Genomic DNA, 25,517 nt, shown 5'->3' with positions numbered 1-25,517 from the left:
CCCCTACCACCCGGGAAAAAAAGAGATTGCCCCCTCCTTCCACTAGCCCACCCTCCCACCCAAAGAACAACTTCTTCTGCGCAGCTTGTTTTCTAGGCAGCAGCGCTATTGTGATGTCATCGGGGGGCATTGTGACAAGCCGCCAGTGTTCCGTCTCTTCATGTTGTGCACTGTTCAAACCGAAAATACATCAACAGGCAGGCTACAGAAAAGCTTACTAACAAAGGTTAGAGAGGGGCTTTCTCAGAGGGCTTTTTACAGTTTGTCTATTCCCAATTAGCCGGTTTAGTATACTTAATGAAAGTACTAATTCTTTCATAGGCCGCCCATTCTTAGTATTTGACGTTCAGGTAACAACAGGTAACTTTATTTGGAGTGGAAGCAGAGAGATAACACCAGATGCCAATTGTAGATCCTCTCACACCTGTGGTCACTGCAGCATCTGACTCCACTTTGTCCAAAAGGGATCTATTCCATTCAATTACACATGATCTAGATTAGACTGACAACAAGATACTGCACGGGACATAGCAGAGTTGGTGAAGTTGAGTGGTGATGAGTTTGCTATTTGGATGAATAAAGCAAGTAAAAAGTGTGTTAGATAAAAATTCATTTCAATTCGCTAATCGGGCTAATATGAATCAGGTGAATCGAGTTCTGCTTTTGGAAACTGGGTTAAGAAGGGGTGCACCGTTCCTGGAGGTACTGCAATACCAGGTCAATGCGTGGAGTGGACAGAGCAAGCTCTTTTTCCATCTCCCTGTTCTAAAAATCCATTTAATATATGGTCCCCAGATAGGGGACGTATCAGATATTAAACTGATAAGAACAGATACTACACTTGATCTTAGCCAAAAGGCCGAGAAGCGATAACCAGAATTGGTTTGGGCCTCGAGTGGCACCCTGGCCTATGCCGGACACATCTTAGGGAGAGAGAGCGAGAGGGAGACAAACCCACGCCTACACAAGACATTTTGTCACCCAAGCCAACCCTTGAAAAGGCTGCTTTGCAGAGCAAAAACAAGAAGAATGGTGCGTTTTGCAGCCGCCGCCCACTGCAATGAATCTGAATAACTCCTCCTTTAGGGCGCAAGCAACTCCCCTCCCCCTTGCAGTCTTTCCAATTCACGATACAAAAAGACGGACAGGACAGGTTGCCTGACTTTCCGTCACTGCCACCCTTTGCCATCCTTACCCGTAGAAAGCCCTTTCATCATCCCCAAACCCTAATCTTTTCCCTTTCCTTCCCAGCCCCCAAACCCTGCCCTCTGTACCTTTCTCACCACCCGCTTCCCTTCTCCTGTCATCCCCCTACCACCCGGGAAAAAAAGAGATTGCCCCCTCCTTCCACTAGCCCACCCTCCCACCCAAAGAACAACTTCTTCTGCGCAGCTTGTTTTCTAGGCAGCAGCGCTATTGTGATGTCATCGGGGGGCATTGTGACAAGCCGCCAGTGTTCCGTCTCTTCATGTTGTGCACTGTTCAAACCGAAAATACATCAACAGGCAGGCTACAGAAAAGCTTACTAACAAAGGTTAGAGAGGGGCTTTCTCAGAGGGCTTTTTACAGTTTGTCTATTCCCAATTAGCCGGTTTAGTATACTTAATGAAAGTACTAATTCTTTCATAGGCCGCCCATTCTTAGTATTTGACGTTCAGGTAACAACAGGTAACTTTATTTGGAGTGGAAGCAGAGAGATAACACCAGATGCCAATTGTAGATCCTCTCACACCTGTGGTCACTGCAGCATCTGACTCCACTTTGTCCAAAAGGGATCTATTCCATTCAATTACACATGATCTAGATTAGACTGACAACAAGATACTGCACGGGACATAGCAGAGTTGGTGAAGTTGAGTGGTGATGAGTTTGCTATTTGGATGAATAAAGCAAGTAAAAAGTGTGTTAGATAAAAATTCATTTCAATTCGCTAATCGGGCTAATATGAATCAGGTGAATCGAGTTCTGCTTTTGGAAACTGGGTTAAGAAGGGGTGCACCGTTCCTGGAGGTACTGCAATACCAGGTCAATGCGTGGAGTGGACAGAGCAAGCTCTTTTTCCATCTCCCTGTTCTAAAAATCCATTTAATATATGGTCCCCAGATAGGGGACGTATCAGATATTAAACTGATAAGAACAGATACTACACTTGATCTTAGCCAAAAGGCCGAGAAGCGATAACCAGAATTGGTTTGGGCCTCGAGTGGCACCCTGGCCTATGCCGGACACATCTTAGGGAGAGAGAGCGAGAGGGAGACAAACCCACGCCTACACAAGACATTTTGTCACCCAAGCCAACCCTTGAAAAGGCTGCTTTGCAGAGCAAAAACAAGAAGAATGGTGCGTTTTGCAGCCGCCGCCCACTGCAATGAATCTGAATAACTCCTCCTTTAGGGCGCAAGCAACTCCCCTCCCCCTTGCAGTCTTTCCAATTCACGATACAAAAAGACGGACAGGACAGGTTGCCTGACTTTCCGTCACTGCCACCCTTTGCCATCCTTACCCGTAGAAAGCCCTTTCATCATCCCCAAACCCTAATCTTTTCCCTTTCCTTCCCAGCCCCCAAACCCTGCCCTCTGTACCTTTCTCACCACCCGCTTCCCTTCTCCTGTCATCCCCCTACCACCCGGGAAAAAAAGAGATTGCCCCCTCCTTCCACTAGCCCACCCTCCCACCCAAAGAACAACTTCTTCTGCGCAGCTTGTTTTCTAGGCAGCAGCGCTATTGTGATGTCATCGGGGGGCATTGTGACAAGCCGCCAGTGTTCCGTCTCTTCATGTTGTGCACTGTTCAAACCGAAAATACATCAACAGGCAGGCTACAGAAAAGCTTACTAACAAAGGTTAGAGAGGGGCTTTCTCAGAGGGCTTTTTACAGTTTGTCTATTCCCAATTAGCCGGTTTAGTATACTTAATGAAAGTACTAATTCTTTCATAGGCCGCCCATTCTTAGTATTTGACGTTCAGGTAACAACAGGTAACTTTATTTGGAGTGGAAGCAGAGAGATAACACCAGATGCCAATTGTAGATCCTCTCACACCTGTGGTCACTGCAGCATCTGACTCCACTTTGTCCAAAAGGGATCTATTCCATTCAATTACACATGATCTAGATTAGACTGACAACAAGATACTGCACGGGACATAGCAGAGTTGGTGAAGTTGAGTGGTGATGAGTTTGCTATTTGGATGAATAAAGCAAGTAAAAAGTGTGTTAGATAAAAATTCATTTCAATTCGCTAATCGGGCTAATATGAATCAGGTGAATCGAGTTCTGCTTTTGGAAACTGGGTTAAGAAGGGGTGCACCGTTCCTGGAGGTACTGCAATACCAGGTCAATGCGTGGAGTGGACAGAGCAAGCTCTTTTTCCATCTCCCTGTTCTAAAAATCCATTTAATATATGGTCCCCAGATAGGGGACGTATCAGATATTAAACTGATAAGAACAGATACTACACTTGATCTTAGCCAAAAGGCCGAGAAGCGATAACCAGAATTGGTTTGGGCCTCGAGTGGCACCCTGGCCTATGCCGGACACATCTTAGGGAGAGAGAGCGAGAGGGAGACAAACCCACGCCTACACAAGACATTTTGTCACCCAAGCCAACCCTTGAAAAGGCTGCTTTGCAGAGCAAAAACAAGAAGAATGGTGCGTTTTGCAGCCGCCGCCCACTGCAATGAATCTGAATAACTCCTCCTTTAGGGCGCAAGCAACTCCCCTCCCCCTTGCAGTCTTTCCAATTCACGATACAAAAAGACGGACAGGACAGGTTGCCTGACTTTCCGTCACTGCCACCCTTTGCCATCCTTACCCGTAGAAAGCCCTTTCATCATCCCCAAACCCTAATCTTTTCCCTTTCCTTCCCAGCCCCCAAACCCTGCCCTCTGTACCTTTCTCACCACCCGCTTCCCTTCTCCTGTCATCCCCCTACCACCCGGGAAAAAAAGAGATTGCCCCCTCCTTCCACTAGCCCACCCTCCCACCCAAAGAACAACTTCTTCTGCGCAGCTTGTTTTCTAGGCAGCAGCGCTATTGTGATGTCATCGGGGGGCATTGTGACAAGCCGCCAGTGTTCCGTCTCTTCATGTTGTGCACTGTTCAAACCGAAAATACATCAACAGGCAGGCTACAGAAAAGCTTACTAACAAAGGTTAGAGAGGGGCTTTCTCAGAGGGCTTTTTACAGTTTGTCTATTCCCAATTAGCCGGTTTAGTATACTTAATGAAAGTACTAATTCTTTCATAGGCCGCCCATTCTTAGTATTTGACGTTCAGGTAACAACAGGTAACTTTATTTGGAGTGGAAGCAGAGAGATAACACCAGATGCCAATTGTAGATCCTCTCACACCTGTGGTCACTGCAGCATCTGACTCCACTTTGTCCAAAAGGGATCTATTCCATTCAATTACACATGATCTAGATTAGACTGACAACAAGATACTGCACGGGACATAGCAGAGTTGGTGAAGTTGAGTGGTGATGAGTTTGCTATTTGGATGAATAAAGCAAGTAAAAAGTGTGTTAGATAAAAATTCATTTCAATTCGCTAATCGGGCTAATATGAATCAGGTGAATCGAGTTCTGCTTTTGGAAACTGGGTTAAGAAGGGGTGCACCGTTCCTGGAGGTACTGCAATACCAGGTCAATGCGTGGAGTGGACAGAGCAAGCTCTTTTTCCATCTCCCTGTTCTAAAAATCCATTTAATATATGGTCCCCAGATAGGGGACGTATCAGATATTAAACTGATAAGAACAGATACTACACTTGATCTTAGCCAAAAGGCCGAGAAGCGATAACCAGAATTGGTTTGGGCCTCGAGTGGCACCCTGGCCTATGCCGGACACATCTTAGGGAGAGAGAGCGAGAGGGAGACAAACCCACGCCTACACAAGACATTTTGTCACCCAAGCCAACCCTTGAAAAGGCTGCTTTGCAGAGCAAAAACAAGAAGAATGGTGCGTTTTGCAGCCGCCGCCCACTGCAATGAATCTGAATAACTCCTCCTTTAGGGCGCAAGCAACTCCCCTCCCCCTTGCAGTCTTTCCAATTCACGATACAAAAAGACGGACAGGACAGGTTGCCTGACTTTCCGTCACTGCCACCCTTTGCCATCCTTACCCGTAGAAAGCCCTTTCATCATCCCCAAACCCTAATCTTTTCCCTTTCCTTCCCAGCCCCCAAACCCTGCCCTCTGTACCTTTCTCACCACCCGCTTCCCTTCTCCTGTCATCCCCCTACCACCCGGGAAAAAAAGAGATTGCCCCCTCCTTCCACTAGCCCACCCTCCCACCCAAAGAACAACTTCTTCTGCGCAGCTTGTTTTCTAGGCAGCAGCGCTATTGTGATGTCATCGGGGGGCATTGTGACAAGCCGCCAGTGTTCCGTCTCTTCATGTTGTGCACTGTTCAAACCGAAAATACATCAACAGGCAGGCTACAGAAAAGCTTACTAACAAAGGTTAGAGAGGGGCTTTCTCAGAGGGCTTTTTACAGTTTGTCTATTCCCAATTAGCCGGTTTAGTATACTTAATGAAAGTACTAATTCTTTCATAGGCCGCCCATTCTTAGTATTTGACGTTCAGGTAACAACAGGTAACTTTATTTGGAGTGGAAGCAGAGAGATAACACCAGATGCCAATTGTAGATCCTCTCACACCTGTGGTCACTGCAGCATCTGACTCCACTTTGTCCAAAAGGGATCTATTCCATTCAATTACACATGATCTAGATTAGACTGACAACAAGATACTGCACGGGACATAGCAGAGTTGGTGAAGTTGAGTGGTGATGAGTTTGCTATTTGGATGAATAAAGCAAGTAAAAAGTGTGTTAGATAAAAATTCATTTCAATTCGCTAATCGGGCTAATATGAATCAGGTGAATCGAGTTCTGCTTTTGGAAACTGGGTTAAGAAGGGGTGCACCGTTCCTGGAGGTACTGCAATACCAGGTCAATGCGTGGAGTGGACAGAGCAAGCTCTTTTTCCATCTCCCTGTTCTAAAAATCCATTTAATATATGGTCCCCAGATAGGGGACGTATCAGATATTAAACTGATAAGAACAGATACTACACTTGATCTTAGCCAAAAGGCCGAGAAGCGATAACCAGAATTGGTTTGGGCCTCGAGTGGCACCCTGGCCTATGCCGGACACATCTTAGGGAGAGAGAGCGAGAGGGAGACAAACCCACGCCTACACAAGACATTTTGTCACCCAAGCCAACCCTTGAAAAGGCTGCTTTGCAGAGCAAAAACAAGAAGAATGGTGCGTTTTGCAGCCGCCGCCCACTGCAATGAATCTGAATAACTCCTCCTTTAGGGCGCAAGCAACTCCCCTCCCCCTTGCAGTCTTTCCAATTCACGATACAAAAAGACGGACAGGACAGGTTGCCTGACTTTCCGTCACTGCCACCCTTTGCCATCCTTACCCGTAGAAAGCCCTTTCATCATCCCCAAACCCTAATCTTTTCCCTTTCCTTCCCAGCCCCCAAACCCTGCCCTCTGTACCTTTCTCACCACCCGCTTCCCTTCTCCTGTCATCCCCCTACCACCCGGGAAAAAAAGAGATTGCCCCCTCCTTCCACTAGCCCACCCTCCCACCCAAAGAACAACTTCTTCTGCGCAGCTTGTTTTCTAGGCAGCAGCGCTATTGTGATGTCATCGGGGGGCATTGTGACAAGCCGCCAGTGTTCCGTCTCTTCATGTTGTGCACTGTTCAAACCGAAAATACATCAACAGGCAGGCTACAGAAAAGCTTACTAACAAAGGTTAGAGAGGGGCTTTCTCAGAGGGCTTTTTACAGTTTGTCTATTCCCAATTAGCCGGTTTAGTATACTTAATGAAAGTACTAATTCTTTCATAGGCCGCCCATTCTTAGTATTTGACGTTCAGGTAACAACAGGTAACTTTATTTGGAGTGGAAGCAGAGAGATAACACCAGATGCCAATTGTAGATCCTCTCACACCTGTGGTCACTGCAGCATCTGACTCCACTTTGTCCAAAAGGGATCTATTCCATTCAATTACACATGATCTAGATTAGACTGACAACAAGATACTGCACGGGACATAGCAGAGTTGGTGAAGTTGAGTGGTGATGAGTTTGCTATTTGGATGAATAAAGCAAGTAAAAAGTGTGTTAGATAAAAATTCATTTCAATTCGCTAATCGGGCTAATATGAATCAGGTGAATCGAGTTCTGCTTTTGGAAACTGGGTTAAGAAGGGGTGCACCGTTCCTGGAGGTACTGCAATACCAGGTCAATGCGTGGAGTGGACAGAGCAAGCTCTTTTTCCATCTCCCTGTTCTAAAAATCCATTTAATATATGGTCCCCAGATAGGGGACGTATCAGATATTAAACTGATAAGAACAGATACTACACTTGATCTTAGCCAAAAGGCCGAGAAGCGATAACCAGAATTGGTTTGGGCCTCGAGTGGCACCCTGGCCTATGCCGGACACATCTTAGGGAGAGAGAGCGAGAGGGAGACAAACCCACGCCTACACAAGACATTTTGTCACCCAAGCCAACCCTTGAAAAGGCTGCTTTGCAGAGCAAAAACAAGAAGAATGGTGCGTTTTGCAGCCGCCGCCCACTGCAATGAATCTGAATAACTCCTCCTTTAGGGCGCAAGCAACTCCCCTCCCCCTTGCAGTCTTTCCAATTCACGATACAAAAAGACGGACAGGACAGGTTGCCTGACTTTCCGTCACTGCCACCCTTTGCCATCCTTACCCGTAGAAAGCCCTTTCATCATCCCCAAACCCTAATCTTTTCCCTTTCCTTCCCAGCCCCCAAACCCTGCCCTCTGTACCTTTCTCACCACCCGCTTCCCTTCTCCTGTCATCCCCCTACCACCCGGGAAAAAAAGAGATTGCCCCCTCCTTCCACTAGCCCACCCTCCCACCCAAAGAACAACTTCTTCTGCGCAGCTTGTTTTCTAGGCAGCAGCGCTATTGTGATGTCATCGGGGGGCATTGTGACAAGCCGCCAGTGTTCCGTCTCTTCATGTTGTGCACTGTTCAAACCGAAAATACATCAACAGGCAGGCTACAGAAAAGCTTACTAACAAAGGTTAGAGAGGGGCTTTCTCAGAGGGCTTTTTACAGTTTGTCTATTCCCAATTAGCCGGTTTAGTATACTTAATGAAAGTACTAATTCTTTCATAGGCCGCTTATTCTTAGTATTTGACGTTCAGGTAACAACAGGTAACTTTATTTGGAGTGGAAGCAGAGAGATAACACCAGATGCCAATTGTAGATCCTCTCACACCTGTGGTCACTGCAGCATCTGACTCCACTTTGTCCAAAAGGGATCTATTCCATTCAATTACACATGATCTAGATTAGACTGACAACAAGATACTGCACGGGACATAGCAGAGTTGGTGAAGTTGAGTGGTGATGAGTTTGCTATTTGGATGAATAAAGCAAGTAAAAAGTGTGTTAGATAAAAATTCATTTCAATTCGCTAATCGGGCTAATATGAATCAGGTGAATCGAGTTCTGCTTTTGGAAACTGGGTTAAGAAGGGGTGCACCGTTCCTGGAGGTACTGCAATACCAGGTCAATGCGTGGAGTGGACAGAGCAAGCTCTTTTTCCATCTCCCTGTTCTAAAAATCCATTTAATATATGGTCCCCAGATAGGGGACGTATCAGATATTAAACTGATAAGAACAGATACTACACTTGATCTTAGCCAAAAGGCCGAGAAGCGATAACCAGAATTGGTTTGGGCCTCGAGTGGCACCCTGGCCTATGCCGGACACATCTTAGGGAGAGAGAGCGAGAGGGAGACAAACCCACGCCTACACAAGACATTTTGTCACCCAAGCCAACCCTTGAAAAGGCTGCTTTGCAGAGCAAAAACAAGAAGAATGGTGCGTTTTGCAGCCGCCGCCCACTGCAATGAATCTGAATAACTCCTCCTTTAGGGCGCAAGCAACTCCCCTCCCCCTTGCAGTCTTTCCAATTCACGATACAAAAAGACGGACAGGACAGGTTGCCTGACTTTCCGTCACTGCCACCCTTTGCCATCCTTACCCGTAGAAAGCCCTTTCATCATCCCCAAACCCTAATCTTTTCCCTTTCCTTCCCAGCCCCCAAACCCTGCCCTCTGTACCTTTCTCACCACCCGCTTCCCTTCTCCTGTCATCCCCCTACCACCCGGGAAAAAAAGAGATTGCCCCCTCCTTCCACTAGCCCACCCTCCCACCCAAAGAACAACTTCTTCTGCGCAGCTTGTTTTCTAGGCAGCAGCGCTATTGTGATGTCATCGGGGGGCATTGTGACAAGCCGCCAGTGTTCCGTCTCTTCATGTTGTGCACTGTTCAAACCGAAAATACATCAACAGGCAGGCTACAGAAAAGCTTACTAACAAAGGTTAGAGAGGGGCTTTCTCAGAGGGCTTTTTACAGTTTGTCTATTCCCAATTAGCCGGTTTAGTATACTTAATGAAAGTACTAATTCTTTCATAGGCCGCCCATTCTTAGTATTTGACGTTCAGGTAACAACAGGTAACTTTATTTGGAGTGGAAGCAGAGAGATAACACCAGATGCCAATTGTAGATCCTCTCACACCTGTGGTCACTGCAGCATCTGACTCCACTTTGTCCAAAAGGGATCTATTCCATTCAATTACACATGATCTAGATTAGACTGACAACAAGATACTGCACGGGACATAGCAGAGTTGGTGAAGTTGAGTGGTGATGAGTTTGCTATTTGGATGAATAAAGCAAGTAAAAAGTGTGTTAGATAAAAATTCATTTCAATTCGCTAATCGGGCTAATATGAATCAGGTGAATCGAGTTCTGCTTTTGGAAACTGGGTTAAGAAGGGGTGCACCGTTCCTGGAGGTACTGCAATACCAGGTCAATGCGTGGAGTGGACAGAGCAAGCTCTTTTTCCATCTCCCTGTTCTAAAAATCCATTTAATATATGGTCCCCAGATAGGGGACGTATCAGATATTAAACTGATAAGAACAGATACTACACTTGATCTTAGCCAAAAGGCCGAGAAGCGATAACCAGAATTGGTTTGGGCCTCGAGTGGCACCCTGGCCTATGCCGGACACATCTTAGGGAGAGAGAGCGAGAGGGAGACAAACCCACGCCTACACAAGACATTTTGTCACCCAAGCCAACCCTTGAAAAGGCTGCTTTGCAGAGCAAAAACAAGAAGAATGGTGCGTTTTGCAGCCGCCGCCCACTGCAATGAATCTGAATAACTCCTCCTTTAGGGCGCAAGCAACTCCCCTCCCCCTTGCAGTCTTTCCAATTCACGATACAAAAAGACGGACAGGACAGGTTGCCTGACTTTCCGTCACTGCCACCCTTTGCCATCCTTACCCGTAGAAAGCCCTTTCATCATCCCCAAACCCTAATCTTTTCCCTTTCCTTCCCAGCCCCCAAACCCTGCCCTCTGTACCTTTCTCACCACCCGCTTCCCTTCTCCTGTCATCCCCCTACCACCCGGGAAAAAAAGAGATTGCCCCCTCCTTCCACTAGCCCACCCTCCCACCCAAAGAACAACTTCTTCTGCGCAGCTTGTTTTCTAGGCAGCAGCGCTATTGTGATGTCATCGGGGGGCATTGTGACAAGCCGCCAGTGTTCCGTCTCTTCATGTTGTGCACTGTTCAAACCGAAAATACATCAACAGGCAGGCTACAGAAAAGCTTACTAACAAAGGTTAGAGAGGGGCTTTCTCAGAGGGCTTTTTACAGTTTGTCTATTCCCAATTAGCCGGTTTAGTATACTTAATGAAAGTACTAATTCTTTCATAGGCCGCCCATTCTTAGTATTTGACGTTCAGGTAACAACAGGTAACTTTATTTGGAGTGGAAGCAGAGAGATAACACCAGATGCCAATTGTAGATCCTCTCACACCTGTGGTCACTGCAGCATCTGACTCCACTTTGTCCAAAAGGGATCTATTCCATTCAATTACACATGATCTAGATTAGACTGACAACAAGATACTGCACGGGACATAGCAGAGTTGGTGAAGTTGAGTGGTGATGAGTTTGCTATTTGGATGAATAAAGCAAGTAAAAAGTGTGTTAGATAAAAATTCATTTCAATTCGCTAATCGGGCTAATATGAATCAGGTGAATCGAGTTCTGCTTTTGGAAACTGGGTTAAGAAGGGGTGCACCGTTCCTGGAGGTACTGCAATACCAGGTCAATGCGTGGAGTGGACAGAGCAAGCTCTTTTTCCATCTCCCTGTTCTAAAAATCCATTTAATATATGGTCCCCAGATAGGGGACGTATCAGATATTAAACTGATAAGAACAGATACTACACTTGATCTTAGCCAAAAGGCCGAGAAGCGATAACCAGAATTGGTTTGGGCCTCGAGTGGCACCCTGGCCTATGCCGGACACATCTTAGGGAGAGAGAGCGAGAGGGAGACAAACCCACGCCTACACAAGACATTTTGTCACCCAAGCCAACCCTTGAAAAGGCTGCTTTGCAGAGCAAAAACAAGAAGAATGGTGCGTTTTGCAGCCGCCGCCCACTGCAATGAATCTGAATAACTCCTCCTTTAGGGCGCAAGCAACTCCCCTCCCCCTTGCAGTCTTTCCAATTCACGATACAAAAAGACGGACAGGACAGGTTGCCTGACTTTCCGTCACTGCCACCCTTTGCCATCCTTACCCGTAGAAAGCCCTTTCATCATCCCCAAACCCTAATCTTTTCCCTTTCCTTCCCAGCCCCCAAACCCTGCCCTCTGTACCTTTCTCACCACCCGCTTCCTTTCTCCTGTCATCCCCCTACCACCCGGGAAAAAAAGAGATTGCCCCCTCCTTCCACTAGCCCACCCTCCCACCCAAAGAACAACTTCTTCTGCGCAGCTTGTTTTCTAGGCAGCAGCGCTATTGTGATGTCATCGGGGGGCATTGTGACAAGCCGCCAGTGTTCCGTCTCTTCATGTTGTGCACTGTTCAAACCGAAAATACATCAACAGGCAGGCTACAGAAAAGCTTACTAACAAAGGTTAGAGAGGGGCTTTCTCAGAGGGCTTTTTACAGTTTGTCTATTCCCAATTAGCCGGTTTAGTATACTTAATGAAAGTACTAATTCTTTCATAGGCCGCCCATTCTTAGTATTTGACGTTCAGGTAACAACAGGTAACTTTATTTGGAGTGGAAGCAGAGAGATAACACCAGATGCCAATTGTAGATCCTCTCACACCTGTGGTCACTGCAGCATCTGACTCCACTTTGTCCAAAAGGGATCTATTCCATTCAATTACACATGATCTAGATTAGACTGACAACAAGATACTGCACGGGACATAGCAGAGTTGGTGAAGTTGAGTGGTGATGAGTTTGCTATTTGGATGAATAAAGCAAGTAAAAAGTGTGTTAGATAAAAATTCATTTCAATTCGCTAATCGGGCTAATATGAATCAGGTGAATCGAGTTCTGCTTTTGGAAACTGGGTTAAGAAGGGGTGCACCGTTCCTGGAGGTACTGCAATACCAGGTCAATGCGTGGAGTGGACAGAGCAAGCTCTTTTTCCATCTCCCTGTTCTAAAAATCCATTTAATATATGGTCCCCAGATAGGGGACGTATCAGATATTAAACTGATAAGAACAGATACTACACTTGATCTTAGCCAAAAGGCCGAGAAGCGATAACCAGAATTGGTTTGGGCCTCGAGTGGCACCCTGGCCTATGCCGGACACATCTTAGGGAGAGAGAGCGAGAGGGAGACAAACCCACGCCTACACAAGACATTTTGTCACCCAAGCCAACCCTTGAAAAGGCTGCTTTGCAGAGCAAAAACAAGAAGAATGGTGCGTTTTGCAGCCGCCGCCCACTGCAATGAATCTGAATAACTCCTCCTTTAGGGCGCAAGCAACTCCCCTCCCCCTTGCAGTCTTTCCAATTCACGATACAAAAAGACGGACAGGACAGGTTGCCTGACTTTCCGTCACTGCCACCCTTTGCCATCCTTACCCGTAGAAAGCCCTTTCATCATCCCCAAACCCTAATCTTTTCCCTTTCCTTCCCAGCCCCCAAACCCTGCCCTCTGTACCTTTCTCACCACCCGCTTCCCTTCTCCTGTCATCCCCCTACCACCCGGGAAAAAAAGAGATTGCCCCCTCCTTCCACTAGCCCACCCTCCCACCCAAAGAACAACTTCTTCTGCGCAGCTTGTTTTCTAGGCAGCAGCGCTATTGTGATGTCATCGGGGGGCATTGTGACAAGCCGCCAGTGTTCCGTCTCTTCATGTTGTGCACTGTTCAAACCGAAAATACATCAACAGGCAGGCTACAGAAAAGCTTACTAACAAAGGTTAGAGAGGGGCTTTCTCAGAGGGCTTTTTACAGTTTGTCTATTCCCAATTAGCCGGTTTAGTATACTTAATGAAAGTACTAATTCTTTCATAGGCCGCCCATTCTTAGTATTTGACGTTCAGGTAACAACAGGTAACTTTATTTGGAGTGGAAGCAGAGAGATAACACCAGATGCCAATTGTAGATCCTCTCACACCTGTGGTCACTGCAGCATCTGACTCCACTTTGTCCAAAAGGGATCTATTCCATTCAATTACACATGATCTAGATTAGACTGACAACAAGATACTGCACGGGACATAGCAGAGTTGGTGAAGTTGAGTGGTGATGAGTTTGCTATTTGGATGAATAAAGCAAGTAAAAAGTGTGTTAGATAAAAATTCATTTCAATTCGCTAATCGGGCTAATATGAATCAGGTGAATCGAGTTCTGCTTTTGGAAACTGGGTTAAGAAGGGGTGCACCGTTCCTGGAGGTACTGCAATACCAGGTCAATGCGTGGAGTGGACAGAGCAAGCTCTTTTTCCATCTCCCTGTTCTAAAAATCCATTTAATATATGGTCCCCAGATAGGGGACGTATCAGATATTAAACTGATAAGAACAGATACTACACTTGATCTTAGCCAAAAGGCCGAGAAGCGATAACCAGAATTGGTTTGGGCCTCGAGTGGCACCCTGGCCTATGCCGGACACATCTTAGGGAGAGAGAGCGAGAGGGAGACAAACCCACGCCTACACAAGACATTTTGTCACCCAAGCCAACCCTTGAAAAGGCTGCTTTGCAGAGCAAAAACAAGAAGAATGGTGCGTTTTGCAGCCGCCGCCCACTGCAATGAATCTGAATAACTCCTCCTTTAGGGCGCAAGCAACTCCCCTCCCCCTTGCAGTCTTTCCAATTCACGATACAAAAAGACGGACAGGACAGGTTGCCTGACTTTCCGTCACTGCCACCCTTTGCCATCCTTACCCGTAGAAAGCCCTTTCATCATCCCCAAACCCTAATCTTTTCCCTTTCCTTCCCAGCCCCCAAACCCTGCCCTCTGTACCTTTCTCACCACCCGCTTCCCTTCTCCTGTCATCCCCCTACCACCCGGGAAAAAAAGAGATTGCCCCCTCCTTCCACTAGCCCACCCTCCCACCCAAAGAACAACTTCTTCTGCGCAGCTTGTTTTCTAGGCAGCAGCGCTATTGTGATGTCATCGGGGGGCATTGTGACAAGCCGCCAGTGTTCCGTCTCTTCATGTTGTGCACTGTTCAAACCGAAAATACATCAACAGGCAGGCTACAGAAAAGCTTACTAACAAAGGTTAGAGAGGGGCTTTCTCAGAGGGCTTTTTACAGTTTGTCTATTCCCAATTAGCCGGTTTAGTATACTTAATGAAAGTACTAATTCTTTCATAGGCCGCCCATTCTTAGTATTTGACGTTCAGGTAACAACAGGTAACTTTATTTGGAGTGGAAGCAGAGAGATAACACCAGATGCCAATTGTAGATCCTCTCACACCTGTGGTCACTGCAGCATCTGACTCCACTTTGTCCAAAAGGGATCTATTCCATTCAATTACACATGATCTAGATTAGACTGACAACAAGATACTGCACGGGACATAGCAGAGTTGGTGAAGTTGAGTGGTGATGAGTTTGCTATTTGGATGAATAAAGCAAGTAAAAAGTGTGTTAGATAAAAATTCATTTCAATTCGCTAATCGGGCTAATATGAATCAGGTGAATCGAGTTCTGCTTTTGGAAACTGGGTTAAGAAGGGGTGCACCGTTCCTGGAGGTACTGCAATACCAGGTCAATGCGTGGAGTGGACAGAGCAAGCTCTTTTTCCATCTCCCTGTTCTAAAAATCCATTTAATATATGGTCCCCAGATAGGGGACGTATCAGATATTAAACTGATAAGAACAGATTTTTGATTTAATGAAGCTTTCCAAAGCACCGCAAAAAATGCATGACCGAAGTCACACCAAAAACAGTGCAAAGGCTAGGATTCGTGTGGACCCCTCCGTGAGGAGAGGGTCCCCAAAAATCAACCCCGTCCCTCCGAGCCAGAAGGCCACAGCAATGGTCAGGGATCTTCGGTGCTCCCCCAAGCCGAAGCCTGGTTGAGCCTTGTCGTTGCTCCCAGCGTCCATCCAGGCATCTTACCCAAGTGGAGTAGAGAGCTACTAGTTGTTGGTTTCGCAGCCGAAACTGCCCGGACCGTCAACCGGTGTTGGTTTCTCAGCCCAAGGCTAACCGGACCTCCAACCGGGTGTTGGTTTCTCAGCCGAAGCTGACCCGGACCTCCAACCGGGTGTTGGTTTCTCAGCCGAAGCTGACCCGGACCTCCAACCGGGTGTTGGTTTCTCAGCCGAAGCTGACCCGGACCTCCAACCGGGTGTTGGTTTCTCAGCCAAAGCTGACCCGGACCTCCAACCGGGTGTTGGTTTCTCAGCCCAAAGCTGAACGGACCTCCGACCATGATTATAAAAATTTCCCTTCCTAGCCAGAAGGCCGGGATAGAGCAATATGCTCAGAAAGTATGAAAGGGCAAGGTACGGTGTGCTACAGAGCCCAAGGCTCGCCGGGGTCCCAAGCCAGCAAGCTCAGACTCACTCCAGGGTCGTCAATCCTGGGGCACATTGCACCATAGCCCCCACACTTACTCAGTCTAATAGCCTCGATCCTGGTAGGGCCATGGTTTCCTCTAGATGGATATACTATCCTCCCAAAGTACTAACAAGCGCAACCTTCCAGTGTGCATTGCATCATTGTACTAAGGTGGCCGGAGCCTTAAACCACCTTTTCGAACGATACTACACTTGATCTTAGCCAAAAGGCCGAGAAGCGATAACCAGAATTGGTTTGGGCCTCGAGTGGCACCCTGGCCTATGCCGGACACATCTTAGGGAGAGAGAGCGAGAGGGAGACAAACCCACGCCTACACAAGACATTTTGTCACCCAAGCCAACCCTTGAAAAGGCTGCTTTGCAGAGCAAAAACAAGAAGAATGGTGCGTTTTGCAGCCGCCGCCCACTGCAATGAATCTGAATAACTCCTCCTTTAGGGCGCAAGCAACTCCCCTCCCCCTTGCAGTCTTTCCAATTCACGATACAAAAAGACGGACAGGACAGGTTGCCTGACTTTCCGTCACTGCCACCCTTTGCCATCCTTACCCGTAGAAAGCCCTTTCATCATCCCCAAACCCTAATCTTTTCCCTTTCCTTCCCAGCCCCCAAACCCTGCCCTCTGTACCTTTCTCACCACCCGCTTCCCTTCTCCTGTCATCCCCCTACCACCCGGGAAAAAAAGAGATTGCCCCCTCCTTCCACTAGCCCACCCTCCCACCCAAAGAACAACTTCTTCTGCGCAGCTTGTTTTCTAGGCAGCAGCGCTATTGTGATGTCATCGGGGGGCATTGTGACAAGCCGCCAGTGTTCCGTCTCTTCATGTTGTGCACTGTTCAAACCGAAAATACATCAACAGGCAGGCTACAGAAAAGCTTACTAACAAAGGTTAGAGAGGGGCTTTCTCAGAGGGCTTTTTACAGTTTGTCTATTCCCAATTAGCCGGTTTAGTATACTTAATGAAAGTACTAATTCTTTCATAGGCCGCCCATTCTTAGTATTTGACGTTCAGGTAACAACAGGTAACTTTATTTGGAGTGGAAGCAGAGAGATAACACCAGATGCCAATTGTAGATCCTCTCACACCTGTGGTCACTGCAGCATCTGACTCCACTTTGTCCAAAAGGGATCTATTCCATTCAATTACACATGATCTAGATTAGACTGACAACAAGATACTGCACGGGACATAGCAGAGTTGGTGAAGTTGAGTGGTGATGAGTTTGCTATTTGGATGAATAAAGCAAGTAAAAAGTGTGTTAGATAAAAATTCATTTCAATTCGCTAATCGGGCTAATATGAATCAGGTGAATCGAGTTCTGCTTTTGGAAACTGGGTTAAGAAGGGGTGCACCGTTCCTGGAGGTACTGCAATACCAGGTCAATGCGTGGAGTGGACAGAGCAAGCTCTTTTTCCATCTCCCTGTTCTAAAAATCCATTTAATATATGGTCCCCAGATAGGGGACGTATCAGATATTAAACTGATAAGAACAGATACTACACTTGATCTTAGCCAAAAGGCCGAGAAGCGATAACCAGAATTGGTTTGGGCCTCGAGTGGCACCCTGGCCTATGCCGGACACATCTTAGGGAGAGAGAGCGAGAGGGAGACAAACCCACGCCTACACAAGACATTTTGTCACCCAAGCCAACCCTTGAAAAGGCTGCTTTGCAGAGCAAAAACAAGAAGAATGGTGCGTTTTGCAGCCGCCGCCCACTGCAATGAATCTGAATAACTCCTCCTTTAGGGCGCAAGCAACTCCCCTCCCCCTTGCAGTCTTTCCAATTCACGATACAAAAAGACGGACAGGACAGGTTGCCTGACTTTCCGTCACTGCCACCCTTTGCCATCCTTACCCGTAGAAAGCCCTTTCATCATCCCCAAACCCTAATCTTTTCCCTTTCCTTCCCAGCCCCCAAACCCTGCCCTCTGTACCTTTCTCACCACCCGCTTCCCTTCTCCTGTCATCCCCCTACCACCCGGGAAAAAAAGAGATTGCCCCCTCCTTCCACTAGCCCACCCTCCCACCCAAAGAACAACTTCTTCTGCGCAGCTTGTTTTCTAGGCAGCAGCGCTATTGTGATGTCATCGGGGGGCATTGTGACAAGCCGCCAGTGTTCCGTCTCTTCATGTTGTGCACTGTTCAAACCGAAAATACATCAACAGGCAGGCTACAGAAAAGCTTACTAACAAAGGTTAGAGAGGGGCTTTCTCAGAGGGCTTTTTACAGTTTGTCTATTCCCAATTAGCCGGTTTAGTATACTTAATGAAAGTACTAATTCTTTCATAGGCCGCCCATTCTTAGTATTTGACGTTCAGGTAACAACAGGTAACTTTATTTGGAGTGGAAGCAGAGAGATAACACCAGATGCCAATTGTAGATCCTCTCACACCTGTGGTCACTGCAGCATCTGACTCCACTTTGTCCAAAAGGGATCTATTCCATTCAATTACACATGATCTAGATTAGACTGACAACAAGATACTGCACGGGACATAGCAGAGTTGGTGAAGTTGAGTGGTGATGAGTTTGCTATTTGGATGAATAAAGCAAGTAAAAAGTGTGTTAGATAAAAATTCATTTCAATTCGCTAATCGGGCTAATATGAATCAGGTGAATCGAGTTCTGCTTTTGGAAACTGGGTTAAGAAGGGGTGCACCGTTCCTGGAGGTACTGCAATACCAGGTCAATGCGTGGAGTGGACAGAGCAAGCTCTTTTTCCATCTCCCTGTTCTAAAAATCCATTTAATATATGGTCCCCAGATAGGGGACGTATCAGATATTAAACTGATAAGAACAGATACTACACTTGATCTTAGCCAAAAGGCCGAGAAGCGATAACCAGAATTGGTTTGGGCCTCGAGTGGCACCCTGGCCTATGCCGGACACATCTTAGGGAGAGAGAGCGAGAGGGAGACAAACCCACGCCTACACAAGACATTTTGTCACCCAAGCCAACCCTTGAAAAGGCTGCTTTGCAGAGCAAAAACAAGAAGAATGGTGCGTTTTGCAGCCGCCGCCCACTGCAATGAATCTGAATAACTCCTCCTTTAGGGCGCAAGCAACTCCCCTCCCCCTTGCAGTCTTTCCAATTCACGATACAAAAAGACGGACAGGACAGGTTGCCTGACTTTCCGTCACTGCCACCCTTTGCCATCCTTACCCGTAGAAAGCCCTTTCATCATCCCCAAACCCTAATCTTTTCCCTTTCCTTCCCAGCCCCCAAACCCTGCCCTCTGTACCTTTCTCACCACCCGCTTCCCTTCTCCTGTCATCCCCCTACCACCCGGGAAAAAAAGAGATTGCCCCCTCCTTCCACTAGCCCACCCTCCCACCCAAAGAACAACTTCTTCTGCGCAGCTTGTTTTCTAGGCAGCAGCGCTATTGTGATGTCATCGGGGGGCATTGTGACAAGCCGCCAGTGTTCCGTCTCTTCATGTTGTGCACTGTTCAAACCGAAAATACATCAACAGGCAGGCTACAGAAAAGCTTACTAACAAAGGTTAGAGAGGGGCTTTCTCAGAGGGCTTTTTACAGTTTGTCTATTCCCAATTAGCCGGTTTAGTATACTTAATGAAAGTACTAATTCTTTCATAGGCCGCCCATTCTTAGTATTTGACGTTCAGGTAACAACAGGTAACTTTATTTGGAGTGGAAGCAGAGAGATAACACCAGATGCCAATTGTAGATCCTCTCACACCTGTGGTCACTGCAGCATCTGACTCCACTTTGTCCAAAAGGGATCTATTCCATTCAATTACACATGATCTAGATTAGACTGACAACAAGATACTGCACGGGACATAGCAGAGTTGGTGAAGTTGAGTGGTGATGAGTTTGCTATTTGGATGAATAAAGCAAGTAAAAAGTGTGTTAGATAAAAATTCATTTCAATTCGCTAATCGGGCTAATATGAATCAGGTGAATCGAGTTCTGCTTTTGGAAACCGGGTTAAGAAGGGGTGCACCGTTCCTGGAGGTACTGCAATACCAGGTCAATGCGTGGAGTGGACAGAGCAAGCTCTTTTTCCATCTCCCTGTTCTAAAAATCCATTTAATATATGGTCCCCAGATAGGGGACGTATCAGATATTAAACTGATAAGAACAGATACTACACTTGATCTTAGCCAAAAGGCCGAGAAGCGATAACCAGAATTGGTTTGGGCCTCGAGTGGCACCCTGGCCTATGCCGGACACATCTTAGGGAGAGAGAGCGAGAGGGAGACAAACCCACGCCTACACAAGACATTTTGTCACCCAAGCCAACCCTTGAAAAGGCTGCTTTGCAGAGCAAAAACAAGAAGAATGGTGCGTTTTGCAGCCGCCGCCCACTGCAATGAATCTGAATAACTCCTCCTTTAGGGCGCAAGCAACTCCCCTCCCCCTTGCAGTCTTTCCAATTCACGATACAAAAAGACGGACAGGACAGGTTGCCTGACTTTCCGTCACTGCCACCCTTTGCCATCCTTACCCGTAGAAAGCCCTTTCATCATCCCCAAACCCTAATCTTTTCCCTTTCCTTCCCAGCCCCCAAACCCTGCCCTCTGTACCTTTCTCACCACCCGCTTCCCTTCTCCTGTCATCCCCCTACCACCCGGGAAAAAAAGAGATTGCCCCCTCCTTCCACTAGCCCACCCTCCCACCCAAAGAACAACTTCTTCTGCGCAGCTTGTTTTCTAGGCAGCAGCGCTATTGTGATGTCATCGGGGGGCATTGTGACAAGCCGCCAGTGTTCCGTCTCTTCATGTTGTGCACTGTTCAAACCGAAAATACATCAACAGGCAGGCTACAGAAAAGCTTACTAACAAAGGTTAGAGAGGGGCTTTCTCAGAGGGCTTTTTACAGTTTGTCTATTCCCAATTAGCCGGTTTAGTATACTTAATGAAAGTACTAATTCTTTCATAGGCCGCCCATTCTTAGTATTTGACGTTCAGGTAACAACAGGTAACTTTATTTGGAGTGGAAGCAGAGAGATAACACCAGATGCCAATTGTAGATCCTCTCACACCTGTGGTCACTGCAGCATCTGACTCCACTTTGTCCAAAAGGGATCTATTCCATTCAATTACACATGATCTAGATTAGACTGACAACAAGATACTGCACGGGACATAGCAGAGTTGGTGAAGTTGAGTGGTGATGAGTTTGCTATTTGGATGAATAAAGCAAGTAAAAAGTGTGTTAGATAAAAATTCATTTCAATTCGCTAATCGGGCTAATATGAATCAGGTGAATCGAGTTCTGCTTTTGGAAACTGGGTTAAGAAGGGGTGCACCGTTCCTGGAGGTACTGCAATACCAGGTCAATGCGTGGAGTGGACAGAGCAAGCTCTTTTTCCATCTCCCTGTTCTAAAAATCCATTTAATATATGGTCCCCAGATAGGGGACGTATCAGATATTAAACTGATAAGAACAGATACTACACTTGATCTTAGCCAAAAGGCCGAGAAGCGATAACCAGAATTGGTTTGGGCCTCGAGTGGCACCCTGGCCTATGCCGGACACATCTTAGGGAGAGAGAGCGAGAGGGAGACAAACCCACGCCTACACAAGACATTTTGTCAGCCAAGCCAACCCTTGAAAAGGCTGCTTTGCAGAGCAAAAACAAGAAGAATGGTGCGTTTTGCAGCCGCCGCCCACTGCAATGAATCTGAATAACTCCTCCTTTAGGGCGCAAGCAACTCCCCTCCCCCTTGCAGTCTTTCCAATTCACGATACAAAAAGACGGACAGGACAGGTTGCCTGACTTTCCGTCACTGCCACCCTTTGCCATCCTTACCCGTAGAAAGCCCTTTCATCATCCCCAAACCCTAATCTTTTCCCTTTCCTTCCCAGCCCCCAAACCCTGCCCTCTGTACCTTTCTCACCACCCGCTTCCCTTCTCCTGTCATCCCCCTACCACCCGGGAAAAAAAGAGATTGCCCCCTCCTTCCACTAGCCCACCCTCCCACCCAAAGAACAACTTCTTCTGCGCAGCTTGTTTTCTAGGCAGCAGCGCTATTGTGATGTCATCGGGGGGCATTGTGACAAGCCGCCAGTGTTCCGTCTCTTCATGTTGTGCACTGTTCAAACCGAAAATACATCAACAGGCAGGCTACAGAAAAGCTTACTAACAAAGGTTAGAGAGGGGCTTTCTCAGAGGGCTTTTTACAGTTTGTCTATTCCCAATTAGCCGGTTTAGTATACTTAATGAAAGTACTAATTCTTTCATAGGCCGCCCATTCTTAGTATTTGACGTTCAGGTAACAACAGGTAACTTTATTTGGAGTGGAAGCAGAGAGATAACACCAGATGCCAATTGTAGATCCTCTCACACCTGTGGTCACTGCAGCATCTGACTCCACTTTGTCCAAAAGGGATCTATTCCATTCAATTACACATGATCTAGATTAGACTGACAACAAGATACTGCACGGGACATAGCAGAGTTGGTGAAGTTGAGTGGTGATGAGTTTGCTATTTGGATGAATAAAGCAAGTAAAAAGTGTGTTAGATAAAAATTCATTTCAATTCGCTAATCGGGCTAATATGAATCAGGTGAATCGAGTTCTGCTTTTGGAAACTGGGTTAAGAAGGGGTGCACCGTTCCTGGAGGTACTGCAATACCAGGTCAATGCGTGGAGTGGACAGAGCAAGCTCTTTTTCCATCTCCCTGTTCTAAAAATCCATTTAATATATGGTCCCCAGATAGGGGACGTATCAGATATTAAACTGATAAGAACAGATACTACACTTGATCTTAGCCAAAAGGCCGAGAAGCGATAACCAGAATTGGTTTGGGCCTCGAGTGGCACCCTGGCCTATGCCGGACACATCTTAGGGAGAGAGAGCGAGAGGGAGACAAACCCACGCCTACACAAGACATTTTGTCACCCAAGCCAACCCTTGAGAAGGCTGCTTTGCAGAGCAAAAACAAGAAGAATGGTGCGTTTTGCAGCCGCCGCCCACTGCAATGAATCTGAATAACTCCTCCTTTAGGGCGCAAGCAACTCCCCTCCCCCTTGCAGTCTTTCCAATTCACGATACAAAAAGACGGACAGGACAGGTTGCCTGACTTTCCGTCACTGCCACCCTTTGCCATCCTTACCCGTAGAAAGCCCTTTCATCATCCCCAAACCCTAATCTTTTCCCTTTCCTTCCCAGCCCCCAAACCCTGCCCTCTGTACCTTTCTCACCACCCGCTTCCCTTCTCCTGTCATCCCCCTACCACCCGGGAAAAAAAGAGATTGCCCCCTCCTTCCACTAGCCCACCCTCCCACCCAAAGAACAACTTCTTCTGCGCAGCTTGTTTTCTAGGCAGCAGCGCTATTGTGATGTCATCGGGGGGCATTGTGACAAGCCGCCAGTGTTCCGTCTCTTCATGTTGTGCACTGTTCAAACCGAAAATACATCAACAGGCAGGCTACAGAAAAGCTTACTAACAAAGGTTAGAGAGGGGCTTTCTCAGAGGGCTTTTTACAGTTTGTCTATTCCCAATTAGCCGGTTTAGTATACTTAATGAAAGTACTAATTCTTTCATAGGCCGCCCATTCTTAGTATTTGACGTTCAGGTAACAACAGGTAACTTTATTTGGAGTGGAAGCAGAGAGATAACACCAGATGCCAATTGTAGATCCTCTCACACCTGTGGTCACTGCAGCATCTGACTCCACTTTGTCCAAAAGGGATCTATTCCATTCAATTACACATGATCTAGATTAGACTGACAACAAGATACTGCACGGGACATAGCAGAGTTGGTGAAGTTGAGTGGTGATGAGTTTGCTATTTGGATGAATAAAGCAAGTAAAAAGTGTGTTAGATAAAAATTCATTTCAATTCGCTAATCGGGCTAATATGAATCAGGTGAATCGAGTTCTGCTTTTGGAAACTGGGTTAAGAAGGGGTGCACCGTTCCTGGAGGTACTGCAATACCAGGTCAATGCGTGGAGTGGACAGAGCAAGCTCTTTTTCCATCTCCCTGTTCTAAAAATCCATTTAATATATGGTCCCCAGATAGGGGACGTATCAGATATTAAACTGATAAGAACAGATACTACACTTGATCTTAGCCAAAAGGCCGAGAAGCGATAACCAGAATTGGTTTGGGCCTCGAGTGGCACCCTGGCCTATGCCGGACACATCTTAGGGAGAGAGAGCGAGAGGGAGACAAACCCACGCCTACACAAGACATTTTGTCACCCAAGCCAACCCTTGAAAAGGCTGCTTTGCAGAGCAAAAACAAGAAGAATGGTGCGTTTTGCAGCCGCCGCCCACTGCAATGAATCTGAATAACTCCTCCTTTAGGGCGCAAGCAACTCCCCTCCCCCTTGCAGTCTTTCCAATTCACGATACAAAAAGACGGACAGGACAGGTTGCCTGACTTTCCGTCACTGCCACCCTTTGCCATCCTTACCCGTAGAAAGCCCTTTCATCATCCCCAAACCCTAATCTTTTCCCTTTCCTTCCCAGCCCCCAAACCCTGCCCTCTGTACCTTTCTCACCACCCGCTTCCCTTCTCCTGTCATCCCCCTACCACCCGGGAAAAAAAGAGATTGCCCCCTCCTTCCACTAGCCCACCCTCCCACCCAAAGAACAACTTCTTCTGCGCAGCTTGTTTTCTAGGCAGCAGCGCTATTGTGATGTCATCGGGGGGCATTGTGACAAGCCGCCAGTGTTCCGTCTCTTCATGTTGTGCACTGTTCAAACCGAAAATACATCAACAGGCAGGCTACAGAAAAGCTTACTAACAAAGGTTAGAGAGGGGCTTTCTCAGAGGGCTTTTTACAGTTTGTCTATTCCCAATTAGCCGGTTTAGTATACTTAATGAAAGTACTAATTCTTTCATAGGCCGCCCATTCTTAGTATTTGACGTTCAGGTAACAACAGGTAACTTTATTTGGAGTGGAAGCAGAGAGATAACACCAGATGCCAATTGTAGATCCTCTCACACCTGTGGTCACTGCAGCATCTGACTCCACTTTGTCCAAAAGGGATCTATTCCATTCAATTACACATGATCTAGATTAGACTGACAACAAGATACTGCACGGGACATAGCAGAGTTGGTGAAGTTGAGTGGTGATGAGTTTGCTATTTGGATGAATAAAGCAAGTAAAAAGTGTGTTAGATAAAAATTTATTTCAATTCGCTAATCGGGCTAATATGAATCAGGTGAATCGAGTTCTGCTTTTGGAAACTGGGTTAAGAAGGGGTGCACCGTTCCTGGAGGTACTGCAATACCAGGTCAATGCGTGGAGTGGACAGAGCAAGCTCTTTTTCCATCTCCCTGTTCTAAAAATCCATTTAATATATGGTCCCCAGATAGGGGACGTATCAGATATTAAACTGATAAGAACAGATACTACACTTGATCTTAGCCAAAAGGCCGAGAAGCGATAACCAGAATTGGTTTGGGCCTCGAGTGGCACCCTGGCCTATGCCGGACACATTTTAGGGAAAGAGAGCGAGAGGGAGACAAACCCACGCCTACACAAGACATTTTGTCACCCAAGCCAACCCTTGAAAAGGCTGCTTTGCAGAGCAAAAACAAGAAGAATGGTGCGTTTTGCAGCCGCCGCCCACTGCAATGAATCTGAATAACTCCTCCTTTAG

General features: G+C 46.9%; 19 non-coding genes and 1 pseudogene across 19 annotated transcripts; all 20 read right to left on the bottom strand.

Annotated features, from left to right (window-relative positions):
• Positions 1–680: 680 nt before the first annotated feature.
• Positions 681–871, bottom strand: LOC142264162 (U2 spliceosomal RNA). The gene has a single exon (XR_012730741.1). It is a non-coding gene; the product is annotated as a U2 spliceosomal RNA (small nuclear RNA).
• Positions 872–1,988: 1,117 nt separating this feature from the next.
• On the bottom strand, positions 1,989–2,179 carry LOC142264161 (U2 spliceosomal RNA). The gene has a single exon (XR_012730740.1). It is a non-coding gene; the product is annotated as a U2 spliceosomal RNA (small nuclear RNA).
• A 1,117-nt stretch (positions 2,180–3,296) lies between these two features.
• On the bottom strand, positions 3,297–3,487 carry LOC142264160 (U2 spliceosomal RNA). The gene has a single exon (XR_012730739.1). It is a non-coding gene; the product is annotated as a U2 spliceosomal RNA (small nuclear RNA).
• Positions 3,488–4,604: 1,117 nt separating this feature from the next.
• Positions 4,605–4,795, bottom strand: LOC142264159 (U2 spliceosomal RNA). Its single transcript, XR_012730738.1, has one exon. It is a non-coding gene; the product is annotated as a U2 spliceosomal RNA (small nuclear RNA).
• A 1,117-nt stretch (positions 4,796–5,912) lies between these two features.
• Positions 5,913–6,103, bottom strand: LOC142264157 (U2 spliceosomal RNA). The gene has a single exon (XR_012730736.1). It is a non-coding gene; the product is annotated as a U2 spliceosomal RNA (small nuclear RNA).
• A 1,117-nt stretch (positions 6,104–7,220) lies between these two features.
• LOC142264152 (U2 spliceosomal RNA) lies at positions 7,221–7,411 on the bottom strand. The gene has a single exon (XR_012730735.1). It is a non-coding gene; the product is annotated as a U2 spliceosomal RNA (small nuclear RNA).
• Positions 7,412–8,528: 1,117 nt separating this feature from the next.
• On the bottom strand, positions 8,529–8,719 carry LOC142264140 (U2 spliceosomal RNA). The gene has a single exon (XR_012730727.1). It is a non-coding gene; the product is annotated as a U2 spliceosomal RNA (small nuclear RNA).
• Positions 8,720–9,836: 1,117 nt separating this feature from the next.
• Positions 9,837–10,027, bottom strand: LOC142264128 (U2 spliceosomal RNA). Its single transcript, XR_012730717.1, has one exon. It is a non-coding gene; the product is annotated as a U2 spliceosomal RNA (small nuclear RNA).
• A 1,117-nt stretch (positions 10,028–11,144) lies between these two features.
• On the bottom strand, positions 11,145–11,335 carry LOC142264116 (U2 spliceosomal RNA). Its single transcript, XR_012730706.1, has one exon. It is a non-coding gene; the product is annotated as a U2 spliceosomal RNA (small nuclear RNA).
• Positions 11,336–12,452: 1,117 nt separating this feature from the next.
• On the bottom strand, positions 12,453–12,643 carry LOC142264104 (U2 spliceosomal RNA). Its single transcript, XR_012730695.1, has one exon. It is a non-coding gene; the product is annotated as a U2 spliceosomal RNA (small nuclear RNA).
• Positions 12,644–13,760: 1,117 nt separating this feature from the next.
• On the bottom strand, positions 13,761–13,951 carry LOC142264092 (U2 spliceosomal RNA). The gene has a single exon (XR_012730684.1). It is a non-coding gene; the product is annotated as a U2 spliceosomal RNA (small nuclear RNA).
• A 1,117-nt stretch (positions 13,952–15,068) lies between these two features.
• On the bottom strand, positions 15,069–15,261 carry LOC142264142 (U2 spliceosomal RNA). Its single transcript, XR_012730729.1, has one exon. It is a non-coding gene; the product is annotated as a U2 spliceosomal RNA (small nuclear RNA).
• A 743-nt stretch (positions 15,262–16,004) lies between these two features.
• LOC142264155 (U2 spliceosomal RNA) lies at positions 16,005–16,146 on the bottom strand (annotated as a pseudogene).
• Positions 16,147–17,263: 1,117 nt separating this feature from the next.
• Positions 17,264–17,454, bottom strand: LOC142264080 (U2 spliceosomal RNA). The gene has a single exon (XR_012730673.1). It is a non-coding gene; the product is annotated as a U2 spliceosomal RNA (small nuclear RNA).
• A 1,117-nt stretch (positions 17,455–18,571) lies between these two features.
• Positions 18,572–18,762, bottom strand: LOC142264067 (U2 spliceosomal RNA). The gene has a single exon (XR_012730662.1). It is a non-coding gene; the product is annotated as a U2 spliceosomal RNA (small nuclear RNA).
• Positions 18,763–19,879: 1,117 nt separating this feature from the next.
• Positions 19,880–20,070, bottom strand: LOC142264055 (U2 spliceosomal RNA). Its single transcript, XR_012730651.1, has one exon. It is a non-coding gene; the product is annotated as a U2 spliceosomal RNA (small nuclear RNA).
• A 1,117-nt stretch (positions 20,071–21,187) lies between these two features.
• Positions 21,188–21,378, bottom strand: LOC142264194 (U2 spliceosomal RNA). Its single transcript, XR_012730770.1, has one exon. It is a non-coding gene; the product is annotated as a U2 spliceosomal RNA (small nuclear RNA).
• Positions 21,379–22,495: 1,117 nt separating this feature from the next.
• On the bottom strand, positions 22,496–22,686 carry LOC142264182 (U2 spliceosomal RNA). The gene has a single exon (XR_012730759.1). It is a non-coding gene; the product is annotated as a U2 spliceosomal RNA (small nuclear RNA).
• Positions 22,687–23,803: 1,117 nt separating this feature from the next.
• LOC142264170 (U2 spliceosomal RNA) lies at positions 23,804–23,994 on the bottom strand. Its single transcript, XR_012730748.1, has one exon. It is a non-coding gene; the product is annotated as a U2 spliceosomal RNA (small nuclear RNA).
• Positions 23,995–25,111: 1,117 nt separating this feature from the next.
• On the bottom strand, positions 25,112–25,302 carry LOC142264158 (U2 spliceosomal RNA). Its single transcript, XR_012730737.1, has one exon. It is a non-coding gene; the product is annotated as a U2 spliceosomal RNA (small nuclear RNA).
• Positions 25,303–25,517: the final 215 nt, after the last annotated feature.

The sequence above is a fragment of the Anomaloglossus baeobatrachus genome, unplaced genomic scaffold (genome assembly GCF_048569485.1).
Source record: "Anomaloglossus baeobatrachus isolate aAnoBae1 unplaced genomic scaffold, aAnoBae1.hap1 Scaffold_2628, whole genome shotgun sequence".
Taxonomy (NCBI): Eukaryota; Metazoa; Chordata; class Amphibia; order Anura; family Aromobatidae; genus Anomaloglossus; species Anomaloglossus baeobatrachus.
The sequence above is the reverse complement of the archived record's forward strand: the minus strand, read 5'-3'. Positions and strand labels throughout refer to the sequence as shown.